Raw genomic sequence first — 24908 nt, 5'->3', positions numbered from 1 at the left:
ATCCTTCTCGAGGAGATCGCCATTCTGCTAGAAAAGGACGCGATAGAACTCGTCCCAGGACACCAGGTAAACAAGGGTATCTATTCAACTTACTTCCTTGTGCCAAAGAAAGATTTGACAATGCGCCCAGTATTGGACTTACGGCCTGCCAACAAATATGTCAAGCCCCAAAAATTCCGTATGACCACGCTACAAGAGGTAATCCCCCTCCTAAAAAAGGGGGATTACATGGCAACCTTGGATATGAAAGATGCTTATTTTCATATTTCCATGCTCCCAGCGCACAAAAAGTACTTGCGCTTCAAGGTGGACAGTCGCCACTACCAATTCAAGGTACTGCCCTTCGGGATAGCTTCAGCACCAAGGGTATTCACCAAGGTACTGGCGGTGGCGGCTGCACACCTACGCAGGGAAGCAATCCCGGTGTACCCTTATCTGGACGACTGGCTCATAACGGGGGAAACCCCAGGAATTTGCAGGTCAAACATTCAGAGGACTATCGACCTCCTCCACGAATTAGGCTTCTCCATCAACGAGAAAAAGTCAAGTCTGGTGCCAAGCACCTCAAAACAGTTTCTAGGAGCTATCCTAGATACTCAGAAAGGATTGACCTTCCCTTCGGAAGAGAGAATTCGGAATATACTTCTGCAAATTCCGCATATTCAGTCAGGTCAACAGATAACAGTACGCAAAGCTATGCGGTTACTGGGCATGATGGCGTCATGCATTTACCTGGTCCCCCACGCGCGTCTGCGCATGCGTCCCATGCAGGAATGGTTGGCGAAACAGTGGTCTCAGGCAAGTGGTCATTGGGACGATCTAGTGGTCGTTTCGCCAACACTCGTACAGAGCCTACACTGGTGGACAAGAGAGAATCTCGCAAAGGGGAAACCCTTTTACGATCCCGAAGTACAAGCCGTGGTGACTACAGATGCATGCCTGACTGGGTGGGGAGCTCACCATCTCCACCACACAGCTCAGGGTCTCTGGTCTCACTCAGTAGCCAAGAACCACATCAATCTGCTAGAGCTTCTGGCAGTATTCCGAGCGCTAAGGGCGTTCGAGCCCCATCTACTGAACTTGTCGGTGCAGATCAGGACGGACAGCACGACAGCCATGTTCTATCTGAACAAGCAAGGGGGGACTCGTTCGCCAAATCTGTCCAAGCTTGCCCAGAAAATATGGATATGGGCACTCAGACGGAACATCTTCCTGTCATCGCAACATGTTCCAGGGGAGCTCAATTCCCTAGCGGATGCTCTAAGCAGAAACTCCCTCCCGGAAGAACACGAATGGGTCCTTCACAGAGACGTAGTAGAAGATCTCTTCTCTCAGTGGGGTTTCCCCACTATAGACCTATTCGCCACAAGCGAAAACAAACAATGCCCAGGATTTGCATCCAGGTTCCCCCAGCCGGACTCCCAAGGGAATGCCCTGTGGATGAACTGGTCAGGGATGTTTGCGTACGCTTTTCCACCAACTCCTCTGGTGTACAAGATGAACAAGGAATCTATGACGCTCATCCTAGTTGCTCCCATGTGGGCGAGACAACCATGGTTTCCACACCTACGCAGGATGGCGGTGTGCGAACCCATCAGACTCCCAGCCTGGTACAACCTACTGTCCCAGCAACAGGGTCAAACAGTGCATCAGGAACCCAACTCTATGAACCTAGCAGCATGGCTCCTGAAGTCATAGAGTTTGGACATCTCAAATTACCACAGAGGTGTATGGACATTCTAAAGGAGTCCAGGAAACCAAATACAAGGCACTGTTACTTTGATAAGTGGAAAAGATTCGTTATCTGGTGCCAGAATAAACAAATCAACCCGGTTGATTGCACTCCTTCCAACGTTGTGACATACATGCTCCACCTGCTGGATGCAGGGTTGGTTTTTAACTCGCTGAAAGTACACCTGGCAGCCCTCTCGGCTTACACCACATCCCATAACAAGGTCTCGTGGTGGAAAGTACCAGTGGTTAAAGCCTTCATGGAAGGAGTAAAGAGACTTCACCCTCCTATTTCGAACCCACCGCCAGGATGGGACCTCAACGTGGTGCTAGCTAAGCTCATGGGACCCCCATTCGAACCCATGCATAAAAGTAGTCTCAAACACCTGACTTATAAAACGGCCTTCTTAGTAGCCATTACCTCCATAAGAAGGGTCAGTGAAATTCAGGCTCTGTCAGTGCAGGATCCTTTCTTTACTATCCACAAGGACAAACTGGTTTTACGCACACACCCTAGGTTCTCACCTAAATTCATATCCAAGTTCCATGTAAACCAGTCCATCGAGCTTCCGGCTTTCTTCCAGAACCCGCAAAGCTCGGCTGAGGTGAAACTACACACCCTAGATGTGCGTAGGGCGGTCCTATACTATGTAAATAAAACCAGACCGCTAAGGAAAACAGATCAACTGTTTGTCTCCGTAGCTACAGGCAGAGAGGGGGATCGCGTCTCTAAGGGCGCTATCTCGAAGTGGATTATCAACTGTATACAGCTGTGTTACTCTCTTTCTGACAAGACTCTGCCTTTTACGCCAAGGGCCCACTCTACTAGAGGCATTGGTGCCACTCTGGCTTTCATTGCAAATGTTCCCCTCGACACCATTTGCAAAGCGGCTACTTGGAGCTCTATTCACACTTTTACTCAGCATTACTGCATTGACACTCATTCCAAGACAGATACACAAGTGGGACAAGCGGTTCTAAGACACCTGTTTGCTCATGACCCTTCTCACATCCCACCTCCTTCTTCTGGTACTGCTCGCTAATCTATGCACAGCATGTGATCTAAGCAGATTCCACAAGCCTCAGAAGGGATACATTACTCACCGTAATCGTATTTCTGATGCTTGTATCTGCTTAGATTCACATGCGACCCACCCTTCCTCCCCTCCGAGAGAAGGCGCATGATTGCTTGTAGTCTTACCTTTTCTGTCTATCTGCTTGGATTATCTGTACTCACGCTACTCCTCATGCTTCCTCATGTCAGAAAAAATACAATCTGAGGATCCTACACGCGTGAGGGATCTTGGGTACAGTGGACGTCACACTAGGGATAGTATTACTGGCACGCCTGTGTCGACGCCCATTTTCGACTTTCGAAAAACAAACTGTAATACTCCGCAGCTTCCACTAGATGTCGGCCTATGCACAGCATGTGAATCTAAGCAGATACAAGCATCAGAAATACGATTACGGTGAGTAATGTATCCCATATATATATATATATATTCACTACAAAAAAAACTTTGTTGAGGGGACGTTATGGTTAAGTTGCGCTATGAAAAACCTGCGCAATTCACTAAAGAATTTTTTTTCGCCCTCCCCATTATGGTTCAAATTAAAACTGAAAAACCCCTGAAATTCCCATACTTGCCATCAGCACTGTGCACTGCTAACAGTCACACCCAGAACGTGAAAGATGTAATCTCATATGTAACTGATGACATCACTGACATCACATGTTTAGCCCCTTTGTTTTCGTTCCCTGCTCTATATATAAATATGTACTTTCAGTAAAAAAACTTTGTTAAAGGGATGTTATACTTCACAGTGAAACCAAAAAACACTGTACATTCCCCCGTTATGGTAAGCTCAGCAACCATAACTCACAGCATGCACGTGCATTGCTAAGACTAACACCCAGGACATCAAAGATGACATCACAAATATCATTGATGACATCATTGATTTGGGGCACGTGCAGGAAATCCTGTGCGCAACACAAGTAATGTAATATCATGTAAAGTGATGTTACATATTGCTTCATGGCATCCTTGTGGTGTATAATTCTGCAAATAAAAGTGAGGGGTGTTAGTGGGGTACAGAAAGTAGCAGATGCTAAGTCTGTGGTGTTGGTGAGTGCAGGTCGAAGAACCCGAGTGCTTTGTTGTAGTAGGTGTGTGTGGTCCTCATTCCGAGGTTGGTGCTGGTCATGGCGGTCTTAGCGCCATGACTAGCACCAATACTGGTACCGCCACCGACGTGGCAGTATGGGGACTTACCGGTCCATTCCGAGCTTTGCGGGACCGGTAAGTCCCCATTTTAAAAGCCATTTTAAAAGCCATTCCCCATTCCCATTTGAGCCCCCATAGGGCTCAATGGGAAGGGGGAAGGCGGCAATAACGGTACCGCAAATTGCGCTACCGTTATTGACCCCGGTATCCCTTTGCGGGTCCCGTCCTTAACGCCTGCTAAAACCAGGCGTTAAGGGAAGGACCCGCAAAGGGACCTCGGAATAGGGCGCAAAGGGATTACCGGCACCGGTGTCATTACCGGTGCCCGGTATCCCTTTGCGCCCAGGGTCGGGGGTGTGTGTGTGTGTGTGTGTTAGTTATACACAATATAACTAAAGATGTAGCAGACTGTCCAGCGAGCGCTACGTGGCTTTTCTGTGGTTTATTGTGGTGGGGTGGTGTCATCAGGCAAAAAGCTTCCATATGTGTAAGAATCTGTTTATGTAGTGCAAGGGTGCTAATGGGTTGAAAGACTAATCAATTAGTTGGGGAAGGCAAAGTGGTTGAGGTCTAGTTATTGAGGTTTTAAGGGGGATTTAAGTTAATACAACGCATTCCGAAAAGCTTCAGTTGCAAAATTGCGAGGCCGACTTGCTCGCATTTTGAAACTCAAGCTTTTGGGAATCTTTGCATTTGTCCCCCACTTTTCCTTTAATGTATGCAGGGGGCAACCCCCACAGCCCATAATGCCAAACTAGGGACACGGGGGACAACTATGCCGAATACGCAGAAAACATGCATTAAGCATTTTTCATACAATATTTTGGGGTAATATCATTAGGGTAGTCTGAACTGAACAAGTTTGAGTCTGCTGTTGGGTTCGTGTTGTAACCTGTCGAGATGAGATGTTTGTGTTTTTTGTTCTATTATATGATTGTGAGATGGTGCATGAAGTCTAATGCTGAAGAAGTTCGGAAAACTGACCTGGCCGAGTCCGATATCCAAGCAGTCCTTGATTTAAGTCTTTTGCGCAAGCATTTACCAAGTGTTTTGTGATCGGACCCAAATGGGTACAGTATCTCTTTGTTTCTGTTTGCAAGTTTGGCACTTTGTTTAGTCAAAGCCTGGGGAATCTAGTATGTTGAAAATTCTTGTTGGTCCTCCATATCCACGGATCAAGGAATGTTTTTCTTTTGCTGTGTTGCAAACAGACAGAATTTCAGGCATGTCCTGATGACTATGGGATCTTCCTCCGTGCCGAGTTGCCAAGGCATCCATTTCAATTGCTTGGTTGACCAGAATAATTATGATGATCCTACTTGGTGTTTTTGATTGAAGCATGGCACTGCTTCTAAAGCCACACTGCAAATCATTATAATTGGCATTTAGTGGATGAATTCCTTCCTGATGGATTCATGGCTCCTGAGGTGGAAGGAATGCTGAGCGTTACTGGAGGGTTTTGAATTGTATCTTGTATTTGACAGGGAGTCAATGGAGTGTTCAGAGAGCAGTAGTGATTTGTTCCCATCTTTGCAGTCGTAGGGGGTGTTTTGGGATATTTGCAGGTGAATTAGTAAATTAATCTACACCGTTCAAAAAATCTAACTCTTCATCCCGCTGCAGGACTTCTGGAATGTAGTGCAGGCCCTTGGGGTCTCGCACATCGATGGTGGAAATGCTCTCCTAATAGGCCTCCCAGCTGCTCACTTGGCTCCCATAAAAGCAGTCCACCATGCTGCAACATGTCTTATTACGGGTGCATGGAAATTGCACTGAATAATCCCTATTTTACGAAAAATACATTGGCTTCCTGTCCAGGCCAGGATACTGTTAAAGACTCCATGTATCATCTACAAAGCAGTCATGTATCATCTGCATGTATCATCAGAAGGCCCAGACACAGCCTCAACACGAACCCCTCCCCCCACCCCCCCAAACCTGACTCAATTCATGGCTTGTGCCACAGACTAAAGAGCCCACAATGTACTGTTCCAAGTTTCCAATTGGGGAGAAAAGCAAAAGAAAAAGCAGCAAGCTGATAGATCAGACAGTGAAGTGGGAACATTACATAATACTTGCAGCTGCAGACTACAGTAATAAAAACAAGGGTCCCAAAAATTGTTTGATCTCTTGCCCGGAGTACGTCCCCTCAGGCCCTTCCTCCAGGTGCTACAGTGCTTGGGTTTCTACAGAAAGTGCCACACGGCCCTCAGGCAGCGGTTTAGTGAAGAACTAGCCTCTGACTGTTGCCTTTACCTGCTGCTTCTCTGTGCATGGGGCCTGCTGTGCCTCATGGGCTGCCTACCTGCAGTAGTGTGACTCCTTAATAATCTGGTCACCACTGTCTCTACACCGGCTGAATACCGGCTGACTTCTCCTGGACCTCTCCCTCCCTGGCTGGACCCCGCAACATAGACCTGCCAATTGGCTGGATAGGTCCTTGTGGCTATGTCCTGATGCAGCTAGACTGCAAAGGAGAAGATCTTCATGCAGCAGCACCTGTAGTTCAAATTCAGACATAACCAAGAGAGCGAGCTCTAAGCTGCAAGCTCCTTTTTCCCTACCTCTCCAGCAGGTAGAAACATCTTCCACTGTGCTCCGAATCTGGGGAGTGGACCTTTAATCACCTTAACCCAAGACAGGCCCACCAAGTGAGTACACGGTTGTACATAAAGCAAGTTTATCATAGGAAAAACAGCCAACGGTATTGCCGCATGAGCAAACAGTGAGTTCCCCAACAACTTCCCCCCTCCTCAACTTGATTGCAAAAAGCATGTCTGGAGGGCTCCCTTTTGCCATACCCCACCAAGTTCTTGGGACACAAGCACAAGCAAACAACTCCCCCTCCAATGCTTCTCGGTGGCTTGCAACTGACATTTTAAATAAGGACACCAGTTGCACGCCACCCACCATCGTACAAGATATCAATGTCCCTAAGGCAGAAGTGTCTCTCATGCCGGACGCTTTACTATAGGAAACAGCCGCTCAAGGAAAGGGGCACACCAGGGTCCCACCTGGCTATACATAGGCGAGACAAAAGAACATCACAAGTCTCCGAAAAAAAACATACCATACCGATTACCAATGCTCAAGGACCAGACATCATTAGAATGTCTCTTCTCAGTACACAGTCTTTGGCCAAACATTCCATGGACATACATGACTACGTCACGGAAAATAAACTGGGCATCATGTGTCTCACAGAAACATGATTAAATGAGTCATTCAGGGATTCCAAGATGGCAGCTCGATAAGGAGGATGTGTTTCAGTGTGCTCCGTCCCCCTCCAGCAGCCGTTACCAGAACCAGCCCGATCCACTCAAGTACTGAACCCCTAATCTAATGGGTAACCGCACTGAAGAGGGACTTCATGGTAAGCGCAGCACTCTGGGTGCTCTTGCTGTGAGGTTAGACGGCTTCCCAGAAGCCAGAAGCAAACCCGCGGTGGCGGGAATACTCCGATCAGGTCAGGCAGGGCCTCAAATGGAGACACGGCTGCCCGCACAGGGAGCGTAAGACACGCCAGGGGGCACACACAGCCTGCGGCCCCCAACCATAGCTGGGGGCAACATAACTTCGCAGCGGACCTGGAGGACTAGCGGCCCCCTCATCCGGCACGGATCAGCGACATGCCACACAGGTGTTGGTAGCAGCCGCAACGCTGGGACAGCTGAGGGTGATCGGAAGGTGCGCCAAGGACCGGGCACCCAACTCCTGCAAAGGAGAGTGAGGCGGCAGAGTGGAGTGGGAAGAGCTCTTGAACTGTGGGAGGCAGCTCACCACTTAAGGGGAAGCAACAAAGCCCCGTTACCCTCTCCGGGATTGCAGTCAGCGGGGCCCTTCAGGTGGCAATACGTGGAGATAAGTGCATGGCCGGTCGAGGTGCACACAATAAGATATGTGAACTGGTGCTCCCCCCCCACTGAGGCACACTATATAGAGTGTCAGTAGGGACTTGCGACACCCCTCGGGACGGCCCAGAAGCTTGGTGGAGAGGCGAGGATGCCGACGCGGGGACATGGCCTCAGACAACTGTGGCTGTTCCCCCACGCCGACGGCGAGACTCAGAAGGCCACAATTTTCTTGGGACGCAGGGCAGACCCACTAACGGCCCCCACCAGCCATGACGCATGTTGCTAATGGTGCTACAAGAGTGCACCCCCCCGCCTTCCACCTCAGCAACCCAACTCCCATGGATGCCCGCATGGAGGTCCCCACCCCCTGGGAGGGTGAGGCGATGAAGCGGTCAGATTAAAACTGACTGGGCACATTGGGAAATTCTTGTTACAAGTGCCGATTACCACCGGTAAGGAGCACAGACCCACGCACACCGGTACAACAAGGGGGGGGACCCCGAAACAAAGGGAAAAAAGCCTGTGGGCCCGTGCAGCAGCCATCCGGCGCCCTAAGCACCTACAGACCAGACTCGCAGTGATGCCCTAGCAGACTATGCCTGCACAGCAGATTGAAAAGGGGCCCCCATCCCACCACATGCACACCACCCCCGGGGCCCAGTCCCTCGCACTGCATCCCTCCACAAGAGGATCACATCCTGGATTGACCCAACAGGGACCTCGGGAGGCAGCCTAATAAAGGGAGAACTACACAGACGGACCCCAATGGCGCACTACGGACATATATCGGAGTCTAGGCAACCACAGGAGAGATGGGATCAGCCTAGAGAGCTAGTTCCCCCAAAGCGCTTCAGAACCTCCAACAATGTCAGGAAGCAGAGGAAAATCATTGGGACCTAAGAAACCAAAGAAGGGGACCCTTCCGCAGCAACACAAGCAACAGAGGAAGATCCTCACCCGGGGATGGTGGGTTCGAGCTCGACGTCCCCCTCAAGGGCAGCTGCAAAGGTGGACATGGAGACCTGCTTGTAGGAGTTTCAAAACAAAATGACTCGTGCGTTTCAAGCACAATTCACGGCCTTCATGGAGGAAATGAGGCGGGACATCACTGATCTAGGGGAGCATGTGGATACTACAGAAGGGGCCCTCCAGGAAACATGGACCCTGTCCTAGAAGAATTAGCGAGAGTCACCCACAATATGGAGCTGCACTGCGAGGACCTAGAGAATAGGTCCTGCAGATCAAACCTACGAATACGGAACCTGCCGGAAACTGACAGACTCGGACATGAACAGCATAGTCACCCGAATCTTTGAAAGCCTCCTAGATAAAGATCTGGTGGGTGATATCCCGATATATAGGGTACACAGAATAGGCCTTAAGAGTCAAGAGCCGGGCTCAAGACCACAGGACGTAGTGGCAGCACTGACCAGATATCCACAGATGGAAGCGATCCTCAGGGCAGCACGACTGGCGGAACCGTCACTCAAGATCTCATGTATTCTCTGTATTCTGTATCTTCTGTATTTTTAACTGCTATTTATTTCTGTCATATCTGCACACTGTAAACCTGCTGTACACACTCTTATGATCCTTTGCCTCTACTCGCCTACAGCACTGCAACCATAGCTGTACCATGGTACCCTGTTTATATGCAATATGTAACTAAGTTGAACAATCCTCTTTCTGCCTTCGCGCCCGAATACCCCTGGGTCTGGTGCGCAATATAAATCAATAAACAAACAAACAAACAAACAAACAAACAATTCGCTATAGTGGGGCGGAAGTCCACCTCTACCAGGATCTTGCCCATGCCACTCTCCTGAAAATAAAATAAATGGGACCCTCCCTCAGATTTCTGCAAGACAAGCAAATTGGATACAGGTGGATTTCCCTTGTGGGCTTTTGTTCCACTGGGAGAGTAAACAACACAGGGTCACATCATTGCAGGAGGGTCTTCAACTTCTCATCCTTGGTGACGAGGAGGACAATGCGGAAAAGAGATGACCGCCAAGGCGATCCCGCCGCCCTAGATCGTGGGAATGGATGCAGGTGAGTGAGGGCCCCTGTCGACCCCACTCGCGGGGTCCCCAGCACACAACCCCCCAGAAGGACGACCAGGGGACCAAACTAGACCTAACACTGATCTAAGGAAAACGGATGTGCTTACAAAACTTCCACAAAGGATGGGGGACGGGGGAGCGTGATGAGCTGCTCTCTTGGAATACGCGGGGGGGGTTTCAGATACCCCGCAGGAAGGCCATGGGAAAGTGCTACCACTCAATGCCCGTAAGCCCCACCAACATCAGCTCTTCAGTGGAAGATGGAGCACCTCGCACTCTTAGACATATGGGTATCTCTGAAGGGAACAGACCCAGGGTTCACCTTCTACTCCCACGTACATCATTCATTCTCCTGCATCGATTATATATGGCGGTCATCAACACTGCTTGGCAAAACCCAATCCATAGATACTCTCCCTATCACCCTCTCGGATCACGCACCAATACTAGTGACATTGACATTTAATACACTACGCCCCCGACATGGCCTGTGGTGCTGGTCATTCCCGAAAGAGGCCTTGTCCAATGTTGTCCTTCGAGCGGACATAGAAACCAAAATAAGGGATTACTTCGAACAAAACGGGGGCATGGGGGTGGCTGAGCCAATGATCTGGGATGCCTTCAAGGTTACCTTAAGAGGGGAACTCGTAGCCCTCTGTGCTCATTGGCGAAACCAACAGCGCGCCCTGGAGACCAATTAGAAAATGACCTCCAGGACATAATGGGGAAAATGATGCGCAATCCCTCGAGAAGACTGCAAAAAGAGTTCCAACATATCAGAGGGCAATTGAACATGCTCAAGACATAAAAGGCAGAATGGGTACTATTAGCGTTAAAACATAAATACTATATCCATGCACATAAGGCGGATAGACTGCTGGCAAGACAGCTCAAACAGAAGACAGCCGCCCAAACGATCAAGGGGATAGCCACCCCTCTGGGGGAGAAAGTCCACTCTATCCCTGACAATGCGGCCCAATTTGTTAAATTCTACGAGAACATATACAGGCTGGATAATCCTGATGAGGAAATACAGCCCGATTTCCTTAGACCAATCGCACTCCCGAAAATATCCTTAGTAGAAAGCAAGGCTCTGGAGGCTGAAATAACCCAAGATGAGGTACTCCAGGCAATGAAACGTCTTCTGTCGGGTAAAGCCCCCGGACCGGACGGGTACACTCTGGGGTTCTGTAAAGCCTATCAGCACATCTTGGCACCCAAGTTAGCAGGTCCCTTCAACACATTTGCCTCTTCGGGAAGCATCACCCCTACGATGGAAGAGGCAAAAATTCTGCTTTTCCCCAAACCAGACCATGAATCCCATGCAGTGAAATGCGTTTGACAGGGTGGAGTGGAGCTTCCTGTTTAACGCTATGGGGCAAATGGGCATGGGGCCGAATTACATAGACATGGTTAGAGCAAACTACAGAAACCCGTTGGCTCGAATCCTGGTGAATGGGGAATTATCAACTCAGATAAATCTATCCAGAGGCACCAAACAGGGTTGCCCCTTGGCGCCCCTTCTCTTCGCAAATTTACCTTGAACCATTACTGGCCACTATCCGCATGAACAGGGACATCAAGGGCATACCCTTCGGGAGGGCAGAATACAAGGTAATGGCTTATGCCAACAATATGCTTCTAACCCTTGGGAAGCCGGAGTCCTCCCTTCCGGCAGTGATGAAAGAAATCCAGAGATTTGGGATGGTAGCCGGGTTGAAAATTAATCTGGCAAAGTCAGAGATCCTAAATCTAACACTGACCGCGGATAACTTGACCCAAGCACAACAATCATCCGGATTTAGATGGGTACACACTAGCGTCAAACTACTGGGAGTGCACTTAACTCCAATTCTGCAGGCCTCTATGGGGCCAACTACCCCCAGCAGATTGGGCAGCTCAGGAAACCACTCAATAACTGGGGCCCCCTCTGAAGCTCCTGGCTGGTAGAATGAATGCCTTTAAAAATGATGGTCCTCCCCAGACTAGTATGCCTCTTCCAAGCCCTGCTAATTGCGTTGTTGGAATCTTTCTTCCGAGCAATATACAAACTCATATGTCTGGAGACAGAGGCCCCCCAGGGTAGCGATGAAACTCTTCCACACACCGACTAAAAGAGGAGGGCTGAGCCTGCCGGACCTCTGCATATACTACAGGGCCACCCAAATTAGGCTCGCCACAGACTCTGGGAAGATATGGCATCAGATGGACCAGGCAGTAGTAGGCGCCCCAGTGGGGAGGAGGAGGAAAGTCCTATGGTTACATAAAGAAAATCACCTGCCCAACATGCATAGATCAAACATAACTACTCTGGTAGAGCAACAATGGGACTGGCTGACCCGTGCCAAACAATTCAAACCTTCCCCTCCCCCTGTACCCTGATATTTGGCAATCCTCAATTCCCCCCCAGGCATTCCCGGCAGAGCTTTAATGAAATGGAAAGAGGCCGGATGCACCAAGATAGGGGACATGTTCTTGGGACAAGAGTCATTCCCCCAATGTAAATTGGAACAAGGGCTTTTGCAAACTGATAGAATGCAATATCTCCAACTGCGTCATTGGTTAATGGGTCCCTGTGTGCGGGCAGCGGCCACCAGGACCCCCACCCATTTCGAAAAATGTCTCACATCCAACCCAGGGATAATCGACTGATCTCCAACATCTACAAGATGGGCCTCGACGCGGACCCATTCCCAACCACTAAATATATGAGGGCATGGGAGGCGACACTCGGAGAGCCCATACCATTGGAGGATTGGGAGGGGCTCTGGCGCGACATTCCGAAACTTGCCCAAGCAATGCAGATCAGGGAATTCTAGTACAAGCTAAATGACTCACTGGCACTTTACTCCTTCAAGGCTAAAAAAGATGTATCCCAATACGACGGGGATGTGCTGGCAGGACTGTGGTGAGGAGGGAGACTGGCTGCACATCTGGAGGGATAGCCAAAAACTGGCCGGATATTGGAAACAAATCGACCAATACATTCACTCGATATTTGGAACTGCTTCTCTCAGAGGGCCGAAAGAAGGGATACCTTGGCTGTCCAATATCTGGACAGTTTTTGGCACCCCCTCCATTTGTGTTCTAAATTTGGTTTATTAGGCAGCTCCGTTCACACTTTAGTGGGAGGGTGCCTTCGGGCGTTTGTGCGCTCTACAAATGATTTTAACATAACCAACCCGGACTGGAACTGATGTGCGGAACCAACTAGGAATGCTTATGTGATCATCTTGCTAGCTGCACTATTGGTCATCGCGCAGAATGGAAGGCCCAAGACCCCCCAACGGAGCATTATTTGTTCATGAAAGTATGGCAACTCACTGCGATGGAATGGATGACATACTCACTGCAGGGGACCCAAACAAAGTTTGCAACGAACTAGGAAGATGTGATGGCCTTTTTGAATGATGACTTTAGAAAATGGTTTTGCCCACAAACTCTACGTATCCTGGAAATAGGTTAAAATTTGACCAGCAGCAGAGGAGAAGATCGTGGTGGGGACAATGTTTTACCGCCATTGGTTTATGGTTTACTCTGTTTATCTCAATTGAAAATCAATAAAAAATATTATTTTAAAAAATGTCATGCGGTCCCAAGATTAATCTTGGTTTTTACTTTCTATGTAAAAATCGGAAACAGGGGAATGGAGGTGGCATCGCTTTCTTAGTTAAATCTGAGTGGCAAGTCTATGAATCCCCCAAAGAATGTGACAACTGCAAGATTATTCACATAAAGCTCACTTTAAATGAAAACCGTTGTATAAATGTTATTCTTGTGTACCTTCCCCCTGAAATTATGCCCAATTTCAAAGAAGATCTTATGCACCTACTTACCCCTTTAGACAGACCAAACAGTTCCACCATTATTCTAGGGGATGTAAACTGTTGGCTATGTAACGCGAGTGATAGCAATGCCAGTGCCTTGGAAAAACTGCTAATTGGCACTGATTTAAAAATTCTGAATACCAAACCAACACACCAAAACTTTAATGCCTGGGATTGGTTTGCCACAAGAAATATCACCCTGAAAATCTCTGATACCAGAGCCTGTCCATGGTCGGATCACCATTTCGAGGAATTGAATGTTCACATTAAACCATTAAAAAACATCCCCAACCAAAAAAAATACTCTGCAGAAACCTGAAAAGAATTAATCCAGGAGACCTAGAAACATGTCTTAAACAGATCATGGAGCTTGCGTACCCACAATTTAGATCTCCCTGAACTACTAGTTAATACTTATACCAGTCAGCTTTATAGCCTTTTAGACAGAGTTGCTCCACTAAACTCCAAAGAAATCTGAGTTAAAAGTTGCAAACAAACTTGGTTCTACCCTGCTCTGTCACAGACTAAAATAAAATAAAAGACAGCTTGAACGTAATTGGGCTAAATACCGTACCAGCGAAAACAAAGACGCCTGGAAACCAATGCAGTATACTTATAAAACTCAAATCTATGAAGCCAAACAAAATATTTATAACAATGAAATTGAGTCTGCAGAGAATGACTAAAAAATCCTTTTGGAAACTACCGGAACCTGGAAAAACCCAAACTTCAACCTCAGCAGTTCACACCTAGAATCGAAGACTTCAACCAGGTGCAGCAGGCGGTCGCAAAAAAAATTGCGTTTGTCCGCGTAAAGATTTCAGACTCCTTTAAAACAAAATCCCTCTCAGCAAACATCGATCTTCAGAATACAAAGCTCTGCAAAACACCTGCTTTTTTTTCACCTGTATCCAAGGAAGAGATGCTTAAATCTCTGAAATCTATGCGTCCCACATCATGTTTTGGGGAGATTCTACCATCCAAAATCGCACTACAAAATCCTAGTATCTTCACCCCGTTCCTAGTGCGATTTGTGATCTCCTCTTTCTGCCACGGGAATGTGCCAGACAGTCTCCAAAAAGGTAGTAGTTACCCCTCTCCCTAAGAAGCTCAGACCTGATGAGAACAACCCCAGTAATCTGCACCCAATTACAAATGCACTTTTCTTGTTAAAAGTGATTGATGAAATTGCCAACAAGCAGCTTCAACAACATCTGGAAAAGTCTAATATTTTTCATCAAAAACAATTTGGTTTCCGGCCTTTCCACAGAATGGAAACAGCATTGATTGATCTACAAACCCAAATGCTAAACACTTTGTGGATGATGGGAAATCAGCTTTATTAATACTTTTAGACTTAACTGCAGCCTTTGATTTTCTGGAGCACTCTTGGCTCATGGATTGGCTCTTTCCTTGGAAACAGCAAAAAGAGTGTGCTTCTCAGCACCCAAACCAGTGTGTGACTGTCATCAAGGCCCTCTGTGACATCCTGACGACATCAAACTTACATTTCTCAAACTATGCGGACGATACGCAGCTCCTTATGGAACTGAGTAGAAACCATAAATATGATTCAGGTCAGTTAAATCATATTTATAGTCTGATCTCGCTTTCGTAGTGATAAATTGTGCGCTGCTCTTTTGTACCTGAAAGCTATAGTCCGGGTATATAGCCAGCTTCACCGAGTCCCTCTGTATGTCGCCCCCATTCCTGGAGAATGCTAGACTCTTCTCTCTGTCCTTATAATTGAGGACGTTCACTATTATAGGCCTTGGTAGGGCTTCTGGTGGTGGCCTCCTTAACAACAGAGCGACGAACGCGCTCTACAGTGAACCCCTGAGTCAAATTTCCGGGGCCCAGTTCCGGCAGCAGTAGATTATATGGGTGGGGTCAGACCCCTCCATTCCCTCGGGTAGGCCCACAATCCTAATGCTGTTAAGCCGCACCTGTCCCTCAGCATCTTCCGCTCTTTCCTCCAACAGGTTCACCTTTTGTCGTATGATGTCTACTTCTTTGGACGTCTGCTTCCACTCTTGTGTTTCAAGCTTGCTTGTGCGCTCCGCCAGTCTGCCTACATCTTGCCGCAACAGGCCTACATCTATCCTGACTTCTTCAATCTTGGATTCTAGGGTGGCCTGCAATGCAGGAATGGCATTAAGGATTTGCTGGTTTCCATGGTCAGCAGCTTTGTTGTGGCCCTTAGCTTGTTCGGTCTTGCTATGTTTGATTGTATCCTCCGCCGGGCTCTCCGGGCCTTTTGTGTTTTCCTGCCATCACTTGTGTTGGGACGTGCGCCCGCCAACTCTTATGTGGTGTGCCCCCTGGGTCTTTTAAGTTTATGGCCCTGTGGTACCTGCACTTCAGATGTCAGTCGGAACGTGTTGTTGCTACTTGTCAGGCAGTTATTTCGAGTGGCTGTTGTCGCCATCTCCTTAGTTGCACACTGGAGTGTATCAGCGTATTTGATAGGTGTGGTTCACTGTATCTCCACCTTGGAAGCTTGGATCATGCTCAGTGGGTTCGCACCTAATTGTCCACTATGTTTTGGCTTGGCAGTTGTCTGCCAGGGGGGTATTGCCCTTTCTCACAGTCCCCCCCTCCCCGCAGCTTCACTGCGGTCTGACCAGCCCTCTGTTGGTGGTCTGACCATCTGATAATTCCATTGATTTCAAGATGTCCGGTGTGTCTTATCCAGAGCCCCTTAGGTATGCGGTATGCACGCTAATAGTTTTTGGCTGTTCTTCCTGAAGTTTGTGACCGGGGGGCGCATAGGCATCAATGATTATATTGCTCTTGCTTGAAGGACCCTGCTTTTGGATGCGTCTTCAATCCCTGTGTGAGTCCCAAGCTTCAGATGGCTGTCAGTCCCTCCGTTACGTTCCCTTTTATTTTTATGATGAGAAGAGTCTGGGCCGGGTTATAATAAGTCCAGGAAACGAAGGAGTGTACTCGGAGGCGGGTACACAGAGTCCGGGATGCAAGACATGATAAGGAGGAAGGAGGATAGAAGGAGGAAGCGGGGTTCCGGGAACCAGGAAACAGAGTTCAGCGAAAGCGAACTACGGAGCACACGTCTAGCCACAGCAATCGGCAGCGTTGAGACGCGCAGGGCATGGCTTCTTTATAGAAGTGCTACGTCTGACGTGAAAGCTAGTAGACAGCGTCTGTGTTTAATGGCCATGTTGGAAGTACAGCAGAGTGAAAGCCCCGATGTGCTAAGGACCAGGAAGTCCAAAAGGGGCGTGTCCGACGGTTCATGACAGCATGCCTCCTCCGAAAACCTGTTCCACCGGGTTTGCCCGGGTGTATGAGATGGTACCTTCTGAGTAATCTGGGGGTGTTTAGGTTTGAGACTGGTTCCCAAGTGCATTCACTGGGAGGGTATCCTTTCCATTCAACCATGTACTGAAGCTGACAACGTTTGTATCTGCAGTCACATATTCTGGACACTTCATATTCCAGTTGGTCATTGACAAGTACAGGATTGGGCCTGAGGGTAGTCCGGGAGGACTGGATGTATGGTTTCATTAGAGACGTATGAAAAACTGGGTGAATTTTCTTCCAGGAGTCTGGTAATTTGAGTCGGAAGGCCACTGTGTTAATGATTTATTTTATGGAAAAGGGCCCATAATACCGGGAAGCCAGTTTATTCAGTCGTAGATGTTGGGGCAGTAGTTTCGAGGATAGCCAGACCTCATCTCCTACTGCGTAGGAGGGACGTGGTCTTCTCTTGGAATCGGCATAATGCTTGGCATGAGTTTGGGCCGTTTCTAAGTGCTCTTGGGCTTCCTTCTGTACATTGATGAGAGTTTCGATCCAGGAATCAACTGTAGAAACAGGTGTAGGATGTGGGAGAATGGAAGGTAGCACCGAAGGGTGAAATCCTTGGCTGCAGAAAAAGGGGCTGGTCTTGACAGCCGAGTGATCCGAATTGTTGTAGGCGAATTCAGCCACAGGTATTAGAAGTGACCAATCGTCCTGGACCTTGGTAGTTAAGCAACGAAGATATTGTTCCAGGGTTTGATTCACACGTTCAGTAGCCCCATTAGTCTGTGGATGATACCCTGAAGAGAGGGCATGTTGGATTCCTAGTATCCGGCAAAGGTGTTTCCAAAATTGAGATATGTATTGAGGTCCTCTGTCTGATATGATCTTGGAAGGGAGTCCATGAAGTTTGAATATGTGTTCCAGGAATATTCCAGCAAGTTCTGAGGAAGATGGTAGTTTATATAATGGTGTAAAATGAGCCATATGAGTGAATAAGTCTATAGTGACCATGATAGTCGTGTACCCCCTGAAAGATGGTAATTCCACAATGAAGTCTGTAGCAATAATTTCCCAGGGCCTTGTTGGTAGTGTGGGCTGAAGTAGGAGTCCCGCCGGTCTTTTGGTATCCTGTTTGTTTTGACTGCAGACTGCACAGGCTTGGATGTACAGTCGTACGTCAGTTTTCATTCTCGGCCACCAAAATTGTCTTTGTATTAGATGGAAGGTTTTTGTGATGCCACGATGTCCGGAGTGAAGGGTATCGTTGCAGAGGGTTAATATCCTTTGCTGTAGTTTCTGTGTGGGGATGACTAAACCCTTATCCTTGAAGAGATATCCGTCCTTTGTTCTCATCTTTCATCGGTTCTTTCCTGAAAATTCCTTCCATAGCTCAGAGTACTGGGTTTGTTTCCGAACATCGTCCAGAAGGCTGATTGCTTGAGCTACAAATATCGTATGTGGCAACATTTTAGGGAATGATCGGTCTTCAAGAGTTTCGTAGTCAGGACGTCGGGATAAGGCGCCAGCAATTATATTCTGTGTTCCAGGGACATGATGAATCTGGAACTGCTACTGGGCAAAGACGAAGGCCCAATGGGCTTGACGGCTATTTCTACCTTCCAGAGCCTGTAAAACTTGAAGATTCCGATGGTCCGTGTGGACCTGGACAGGATGTTTTGCTCCTAGAAGTAGATGATGCCACTCTGTGAAGGCTTGACGGATGGCTAATAGTTCCTTTTCCAAAATAGAATAATGGCTTTCACTGGGAGTTAGTGTCCGTGAAAGATCAGCAAAAGGATGTTCCAGGCTGTCCTCTAATTCCTGTTTTAGAACTGCTCCAATGGCGTAGTTAGAGGCGTCTGTTTCCACTGGGAAAGGTCGATTGATGTCAGGTTGAGCCAGGATAGGAGCTTGTGTAAACTGTCTTTAACCGTTGAATGCCTCCTCTTGGGCTGTTGTCCAAAGAAAGGGAGTATCTTTTTTCAACAAGGCAATGATCGGTTGCACTATCTCGGAAAAGGAAGGTATGAATTTCTGGTAAAAGTTAGCAAGCCCCAGGAAGGATTGGATTTGTTTCACGGTAGTCTGAACAGGCCAGGATAGTATGGCTTTTACCTTGGAGTGATCCATTCCAATACCTTCTGGGCTAAGGACAAATCCTAGATGGTGACCAGTAGAGACATGGAAAAGGCACTTCTCAGGTTTAGCCAGGAGCTTGTGTTCACGTAGCCGTTGTAACACTGCCTTAACATGCTCCTCATGCTTAAGATGGTCCTTAGAGAATATTAAGATATCGGCCAGATACACTATGACGAAGAGGAATAGCATATCTGAAAACACCAGATCCATGAAGCGTTGGAAGACCGCTGGGGCATTTGCAAGTCCAAAGGGCATGACCAAATAATCAAAGTGACCAAAGGGTGTTCTAAAGGCTGTCTTCCATTCAACGACTCCTATAATACGGATCAGATGGTAGGCACCTCTGAGATCCAATTTAGTGAAGATTACGGCTCCTCTTACTGCTTCCAGGATATCTGAGATCAAGGGCAATGGATAGCGATCTTTCAGGGTGCACTGATTTAAACCTCGATAATCAAGACAGGGTCTGAGCTCATAGGTATCCTTTTTTGGAACAAAAAACCGTGGGGCTCTCGCTGGAGATTTGGATGGTCGTATGGTGCCATTTTTAAGGTTAGTATCTAGGTATTCACGGAGGGCCCTTTTCTCAGGTTCGGATAAGATGAATATCCTTCCAAAGGGAATCACAGCTGAAGGTTCAGTATCAATAGCACAGTCTTCGGGTCTATGTGGAGGTAAGGCTTGAACTATGGCAGAAGAGAACACATCAGCGTATTCCTGATAGACTTTAGGAACCTGGATGATATTTGAGATTGTAAGCGGGCCTTGATGGTATGCCGAAGTTCCTTCCGAAGGTATCGGGGCGGAATCCAGAAGTAAGCAATGAGACATGCAATGTTCGGAACCCAGGAACAAGGAACCTGCTGCCCAATTGATGTTTGGGTTGTGTCTTTGTAGCCAGGGCATACCCAAAACCATTGGGTAATGGGCAGACTTTATGATGTCAAACTTTATCTTCTCTTGATGGTGGTGTATTGCGAGCTCCAGTTCCTTGGTTTGAAGGGTTATGGGTCCTGAAGAAAGGGGTCTTCCATCAATTGCTTCGACAGGTTGCATGATATCTCTGGTTTCATATGGAATGTGGTGTTTAAAGACCCAATCTTGATCTATGAATATCCCCATAGCTCCACCATCCACCAATGCTAAAATGGGGTAGGTTTCCTTCTTGTATGGCGATAGAAAGGCCTGTAATATTACCAGATTGTTTTGTCCAGGAGAGTTCAAGGATGGAATAGATGTGGAGCAAACGTCTCTCTCCCGAAACTGTGCTCCATCTAGGTTCGGGAGCTGGCGTTTTCCGAATGCCGTGGAGGGGCTATAGGACACTCTCTCACTAAATGTTTGTCCGAGGCACAATACATACATAACCCCGTATGGATCCTTCGCATCCTTTCTTGGGGGGATATGGGTCGACGGAAAGCCCCTAGTTGCATGGGTTCGGTTTTGTTACTAGGGGCAGGAATAGAATCAGACTTCGAGGAGGTCTCTTTAGGGATTTTCTGGAAGGGCATCTTGGTCTTCCTTTTCTCTGCCTTCCTTTCCTGGATGCGGAAATCAATCTGCAGAGCGAGATCCATAAGGGCTTAGAATGAACTTGGGCGAGCCCCTCTGGCTAGTTCATCCTTGATGTCTTCATTTACCCCTCTTCGAAAAAGAGTGAAGCAGGCTTCTGAGGACCAATCAGCTTGTTTAGCAATTGTTTAAACCGTGTTACATACGTATGCATGTCCTGGGAGCCTTGTTGGGAATCAAGTAGACATTCCTGAGCACTATAGACGTGTTCTGGGCGGTCAAACATGGTCTTAAGAGCCTGAATGAATCCGTCATAATCATCCAGGAGGGCATCTCCGGCATTAACTAAAGGTGTGGCCCAGGTTAATGCATTCCCGGAAAGGTTCGAAATAATAAATCCCACCTTAGCCCTGGGAGTAGAGAAATAATAGGGCTTAAAGGTAAAGTGGACTAAACAGGAATCAAGGAATCCACAAAGGTCTTTGCAGACCCATCGTATTTGTCAACAATGCCGCCCAATAGTACGCTTTCTTTCGTAGCGGAGTCACGTGACACGACTAATTGTTTTAATGCGGCATTCTCTGCTTTTAGGTTTTGTACTTCGGTCGTTAGTTCTTGCATGCCGCGCATAAGACCTTGAACGGCCGCCCCCATGTCCGTATTGACTTCAGTTAGGTGGTGTCTCAATCTGTCACAGGTTTCCCCCTTTCTCACCTGAGTTCGATGCTTGCTGGAATTCTTGGAAGGAGTCTTCTTCCGTACGGTTCGGGTTTTGTACAACCCCGTACGGGCGTCTTCGGGATCCAGCGTTCGTTCAGCTTCTACGTCCAGGGTCAATAGGAAACTCCAGGAAACGAAGGAGTGTACTCGGAGGCGGGTACACAGAGTCCGGGATGCAAGACACGATAAGGAGGAAGGAGGATAGAAGGAGGAAGCGGGGTTCCGGGAACCAGGAAACAGAGTTCAGCGAAGGCGAACTACAGAGCACACGTCTAGCCACAGCAATCAGCATGGTTGAGATGCGCAGGGCCGCGGGGGGAGGGGGTGGCTTCTTTATAGAACGTGCTACGTCTGACGTGAAAGCTGGTAGACCGCGTTCTGTGTTTAATGGCCATGTTGGAAGTACAGCAGAGTGTAAGCCCCAATGTGTTAAGGACCTGGCAGTCCAAAAGGGGTGCGTCCGACGGTTCATGACAACGAGTCTCCTTCAGGGGGAAGGTCTCTTCTAGTGTGGCTCAGGCCTGCATGCCCCTTTGTTTGGGTCTGTCTGCCTCGATAGTCTCCGCCCTCCCCTAGTCCGATGTTTGCTTCTACAGCCCACATTATACACACACTAGTACAACCACCCCTGCTACTGCTGTAGCCTTGGAGAGGGGCTTACTGGTATACTTGCTCTGGGGCAGCAGCCCTGCTTCCTCATCTGCAGCTTCAAGGGCTGTCAGTCCGATCGTTGCCTGGATTTCGGATCAGCTGTATGGGCTCTGCAGGCTCTGTGGACTTCCCGCTTCTCGCCTCTTGCTGATTCACACCATCTGCCCCAGGTTTTACCCTGCTACCGGCTGTGCATTTACGGCTCAGTTTGCTCCCTGACAGCAGCAAGGGCTCTTCTCTGCTCCGCTTGCTCACACTCTCCTTTGTTCTCTCCACGCTGCCATCTTGCCTGTGCATTAGCTTCCCCAGGACAGAAACTTCTTGCAGTCCGCTTTTCGCAGCTGTTCTCTCTACAATATTCAAGTTAGCACCAGCCTGTGCACTGCACCTTCATGCCCCCAATGGTATTTCTGCTGGCATCTGCACACGGTATAGCCACCATAATACTCGGGATCAATGTCAGATCTGCAGGAGCAACTCCAGGATGTGACATACTGCATGGCTGTCTAGCCACGCCCCCCCAACCCCGACCTGGAAAAATACTTAACCGTCAGACTCTGGCCTCGGACCTTAGGTTTACTACCACCAGCCAAATGACTAATCCCCTCTAAAGATTTTAATCCAAAGGGCTAGATAGCACCTGTTCCCTTGCAAAGACTATGGACCTTACCATGTTCGTACAACCTTATTTCTAAGTAACTAGTTCTCTTTCCCATCAAGAATGTCCCTGCCATTTTAGAATGCCTGCATAAAAAAGCACCCCCCTGCATGACCTTGTGTTCGTGTTGCATTTACAGTTTTTAATATTGAATCTTTCTGTATGGTGTGTGCAACATAAATCCCTTGGGAATAAAGGGGACCTACCTAGTCCACCCCGACAACTGTGAACCAGAACCCAGGGCAGCACAGAGAACAGTATAAATGCATTTCTTTAAAGGAGCTTTTCGCTCATAAACTGCTAGTCAGACATTTGCGTTAGTTACTCCAGACATATGGTGTACACCTGGGTTTCATCCTAGGTTTGCTCCCTGCTTTATGGACATTTTAGAGGTAATTTCAATTGTTAATCTGCTAGCAATGAGACTGGACCCAAGGTTCAAGGGAAGGTAAGTCCACCTCCAATTCCTTGACACAATATTTTGCAGTTGGAGCATTTGCCTTTGTGCAATTCCAGCTTTGAAAGGGGTATGGCCCAGAGCATTATTCCTGGAAGCAGGCAGATTAAGTGCATGCACCAGGTCTTTTGGGTCTTTCTCAGTGGTGTTTTCCAAATAATGTTAATATTAACAGTATTTGTACCATGCACTGTCCCCACCGAAGTGGTCCCCAGGCGCTCTGGTGAATCTGAAAAGGAGGGTGTGAAAAAAGGCGGGTGTGGGAGGGTGGTTAGTAGGGTGTAGTGGCAATAGAAAAATGAGAGGTGTGATGTCCTGTTAGCAGCTTCAGTTTGGTTTGCACCGTTCGCTGAGTTCAGTGCGGTTTTCGGTTCGGTGCGAATTTCCATGTGCTATTGTGCCGGGTTATGTGTTGTTAGTCTGTTGTTGCAATGTGGTAAAGTACGATGCAGATTGCTGTGCAGAGAAGTGGTTGTGTGAGTTTCTGTATGAGAAGTGTATGTGGAAAGTTGAGGTTTTAGAATTGGGTTAGCAGGTTTTCCTTACCTCTTTGTCTTTGCGTTTCTGCGCTCAACATCTATTTTTATCCTGTGTAATTGGAATTGTTTGGCCACCTAGTTGGCCGGCACGTTAAGGAGTGGCAGTTTTCCTCTTTATTACTCTAGTGGTATGTGTTCCTAACGGATGCAGGCGTGTTTCCCCACCTTGAGTTGGCGATGTTCAGGTTAGCAGCTTTGTGTCCCTCCCTGCCCATCCCGTGTGGGGTCCTTACTTACTTACCTACCTACCTATGAAATTAAATCCCAGGACTGGACAAGGGGTGACCTCGTATCATGTAATCACCTGGTCACCTAAATAGATCTGGTAAATTAGAGGTACAATGCTGAAATATGCACCTTAGGCGGCTTCACCGGTTCCAACCTGGGATCAAGGACAAAACGTTGAGGCTTAAGGAACAGAAGGCTTTTGGCCTTTGCAGGCCAGGCTTCCCAAGATGAGACATGTTAAGCGTAGATACACAGCTGGCGAATGAAGTACAGCATATCCGGTATTGGGGAATATGTGCTTGCGCCTCAAAGAGAAAGCATCGAACCAACACAAAAAAACACATTGTTTAAACCGTTCAAAACATGGGGCACAATTCATAAAGGTTTGCTCCAGTGCACATTAGGAAGTCCCTGAAGAACCTCAGGCTTAAGCCCCGTGTCTTGCACTCTGTCTCAAAGTATTGCCATTGGAGGAAATCTCACATTGCCTGCAGCATCCTTGAGATGCTCACAAGCCAATGGAATTCAAAGTAGCATCTTGATGACTCTTCAGGCAACTCCAGTTGTGCTGCCAGTTAAAACCTTTTCTCAGTCAAGAGAAAAGGTTGGTGTGTCACACCTAACCAAACAGCTGCTCTCAGTTCTCCTCAATGGAAAATGAGTGGTATCCTTAATATATTTACTCGTTTGCTGGATGAGTGTTTGCAAAAAGAAATCTATGTATTGTCTCAAAGATTGCAGAATACCATTCATACCCGCCACAATAGGTTCTGCCTGGTGTTTTAGTAGCATCTTTGTGAATCTTGGGGATCTTGTAAAAGTTGGGTATTCGCGGGTGTTGATTCAGAAGGAACTTCAGAAGGATCCATTCATGATCCATGGCATCTATTAACAGATCTTCAGGTCTCTGTTTAATGTCTACTGTAGGGTCTCTATCCAAGACCGTGTACACATCTGAATCTTGCAACTGACCAAGGCATCCACTTTCATAGTCATTGGTGTTAAGTATTACCAAAACTCCTCTTTTGTCG

At 47.8% G+C, this 24908-nt stretch overlaps 1 protein-coding gene across 2 annotated transcripts in view; it reads left to right on the top strand.

Moving 5' to 3' along the window:
• The window catches only part of LOC138582988 (monocarboxylate transporter 6-like), an 863635-nt gene that overhangs the window by 104352 nt on the left and 734375 nt on the right, over positions 1-24908 (top strand). The window lies entirely within an intron of this gene.

The sequence above is a fragment of the Ambystoma mexicanum genome, chromosome 3q (assembly GCF_040938575.1).
Source record: "Ambystoma mexicanum isolate Mex_15411 chromosome 3q, UKY_AmexF1_1, whole genome shotgun sequence".
Classification (NCBI taxonomy): Eukaryota; Metazoa; Chordata; class Amphibia; order Caudata; family Ambystomatidae; genus Ambystoma; species Ambystoma mexicanum.
This window is presented reverse-complemented; position numbering and strand designations above follow the sequence as displayed.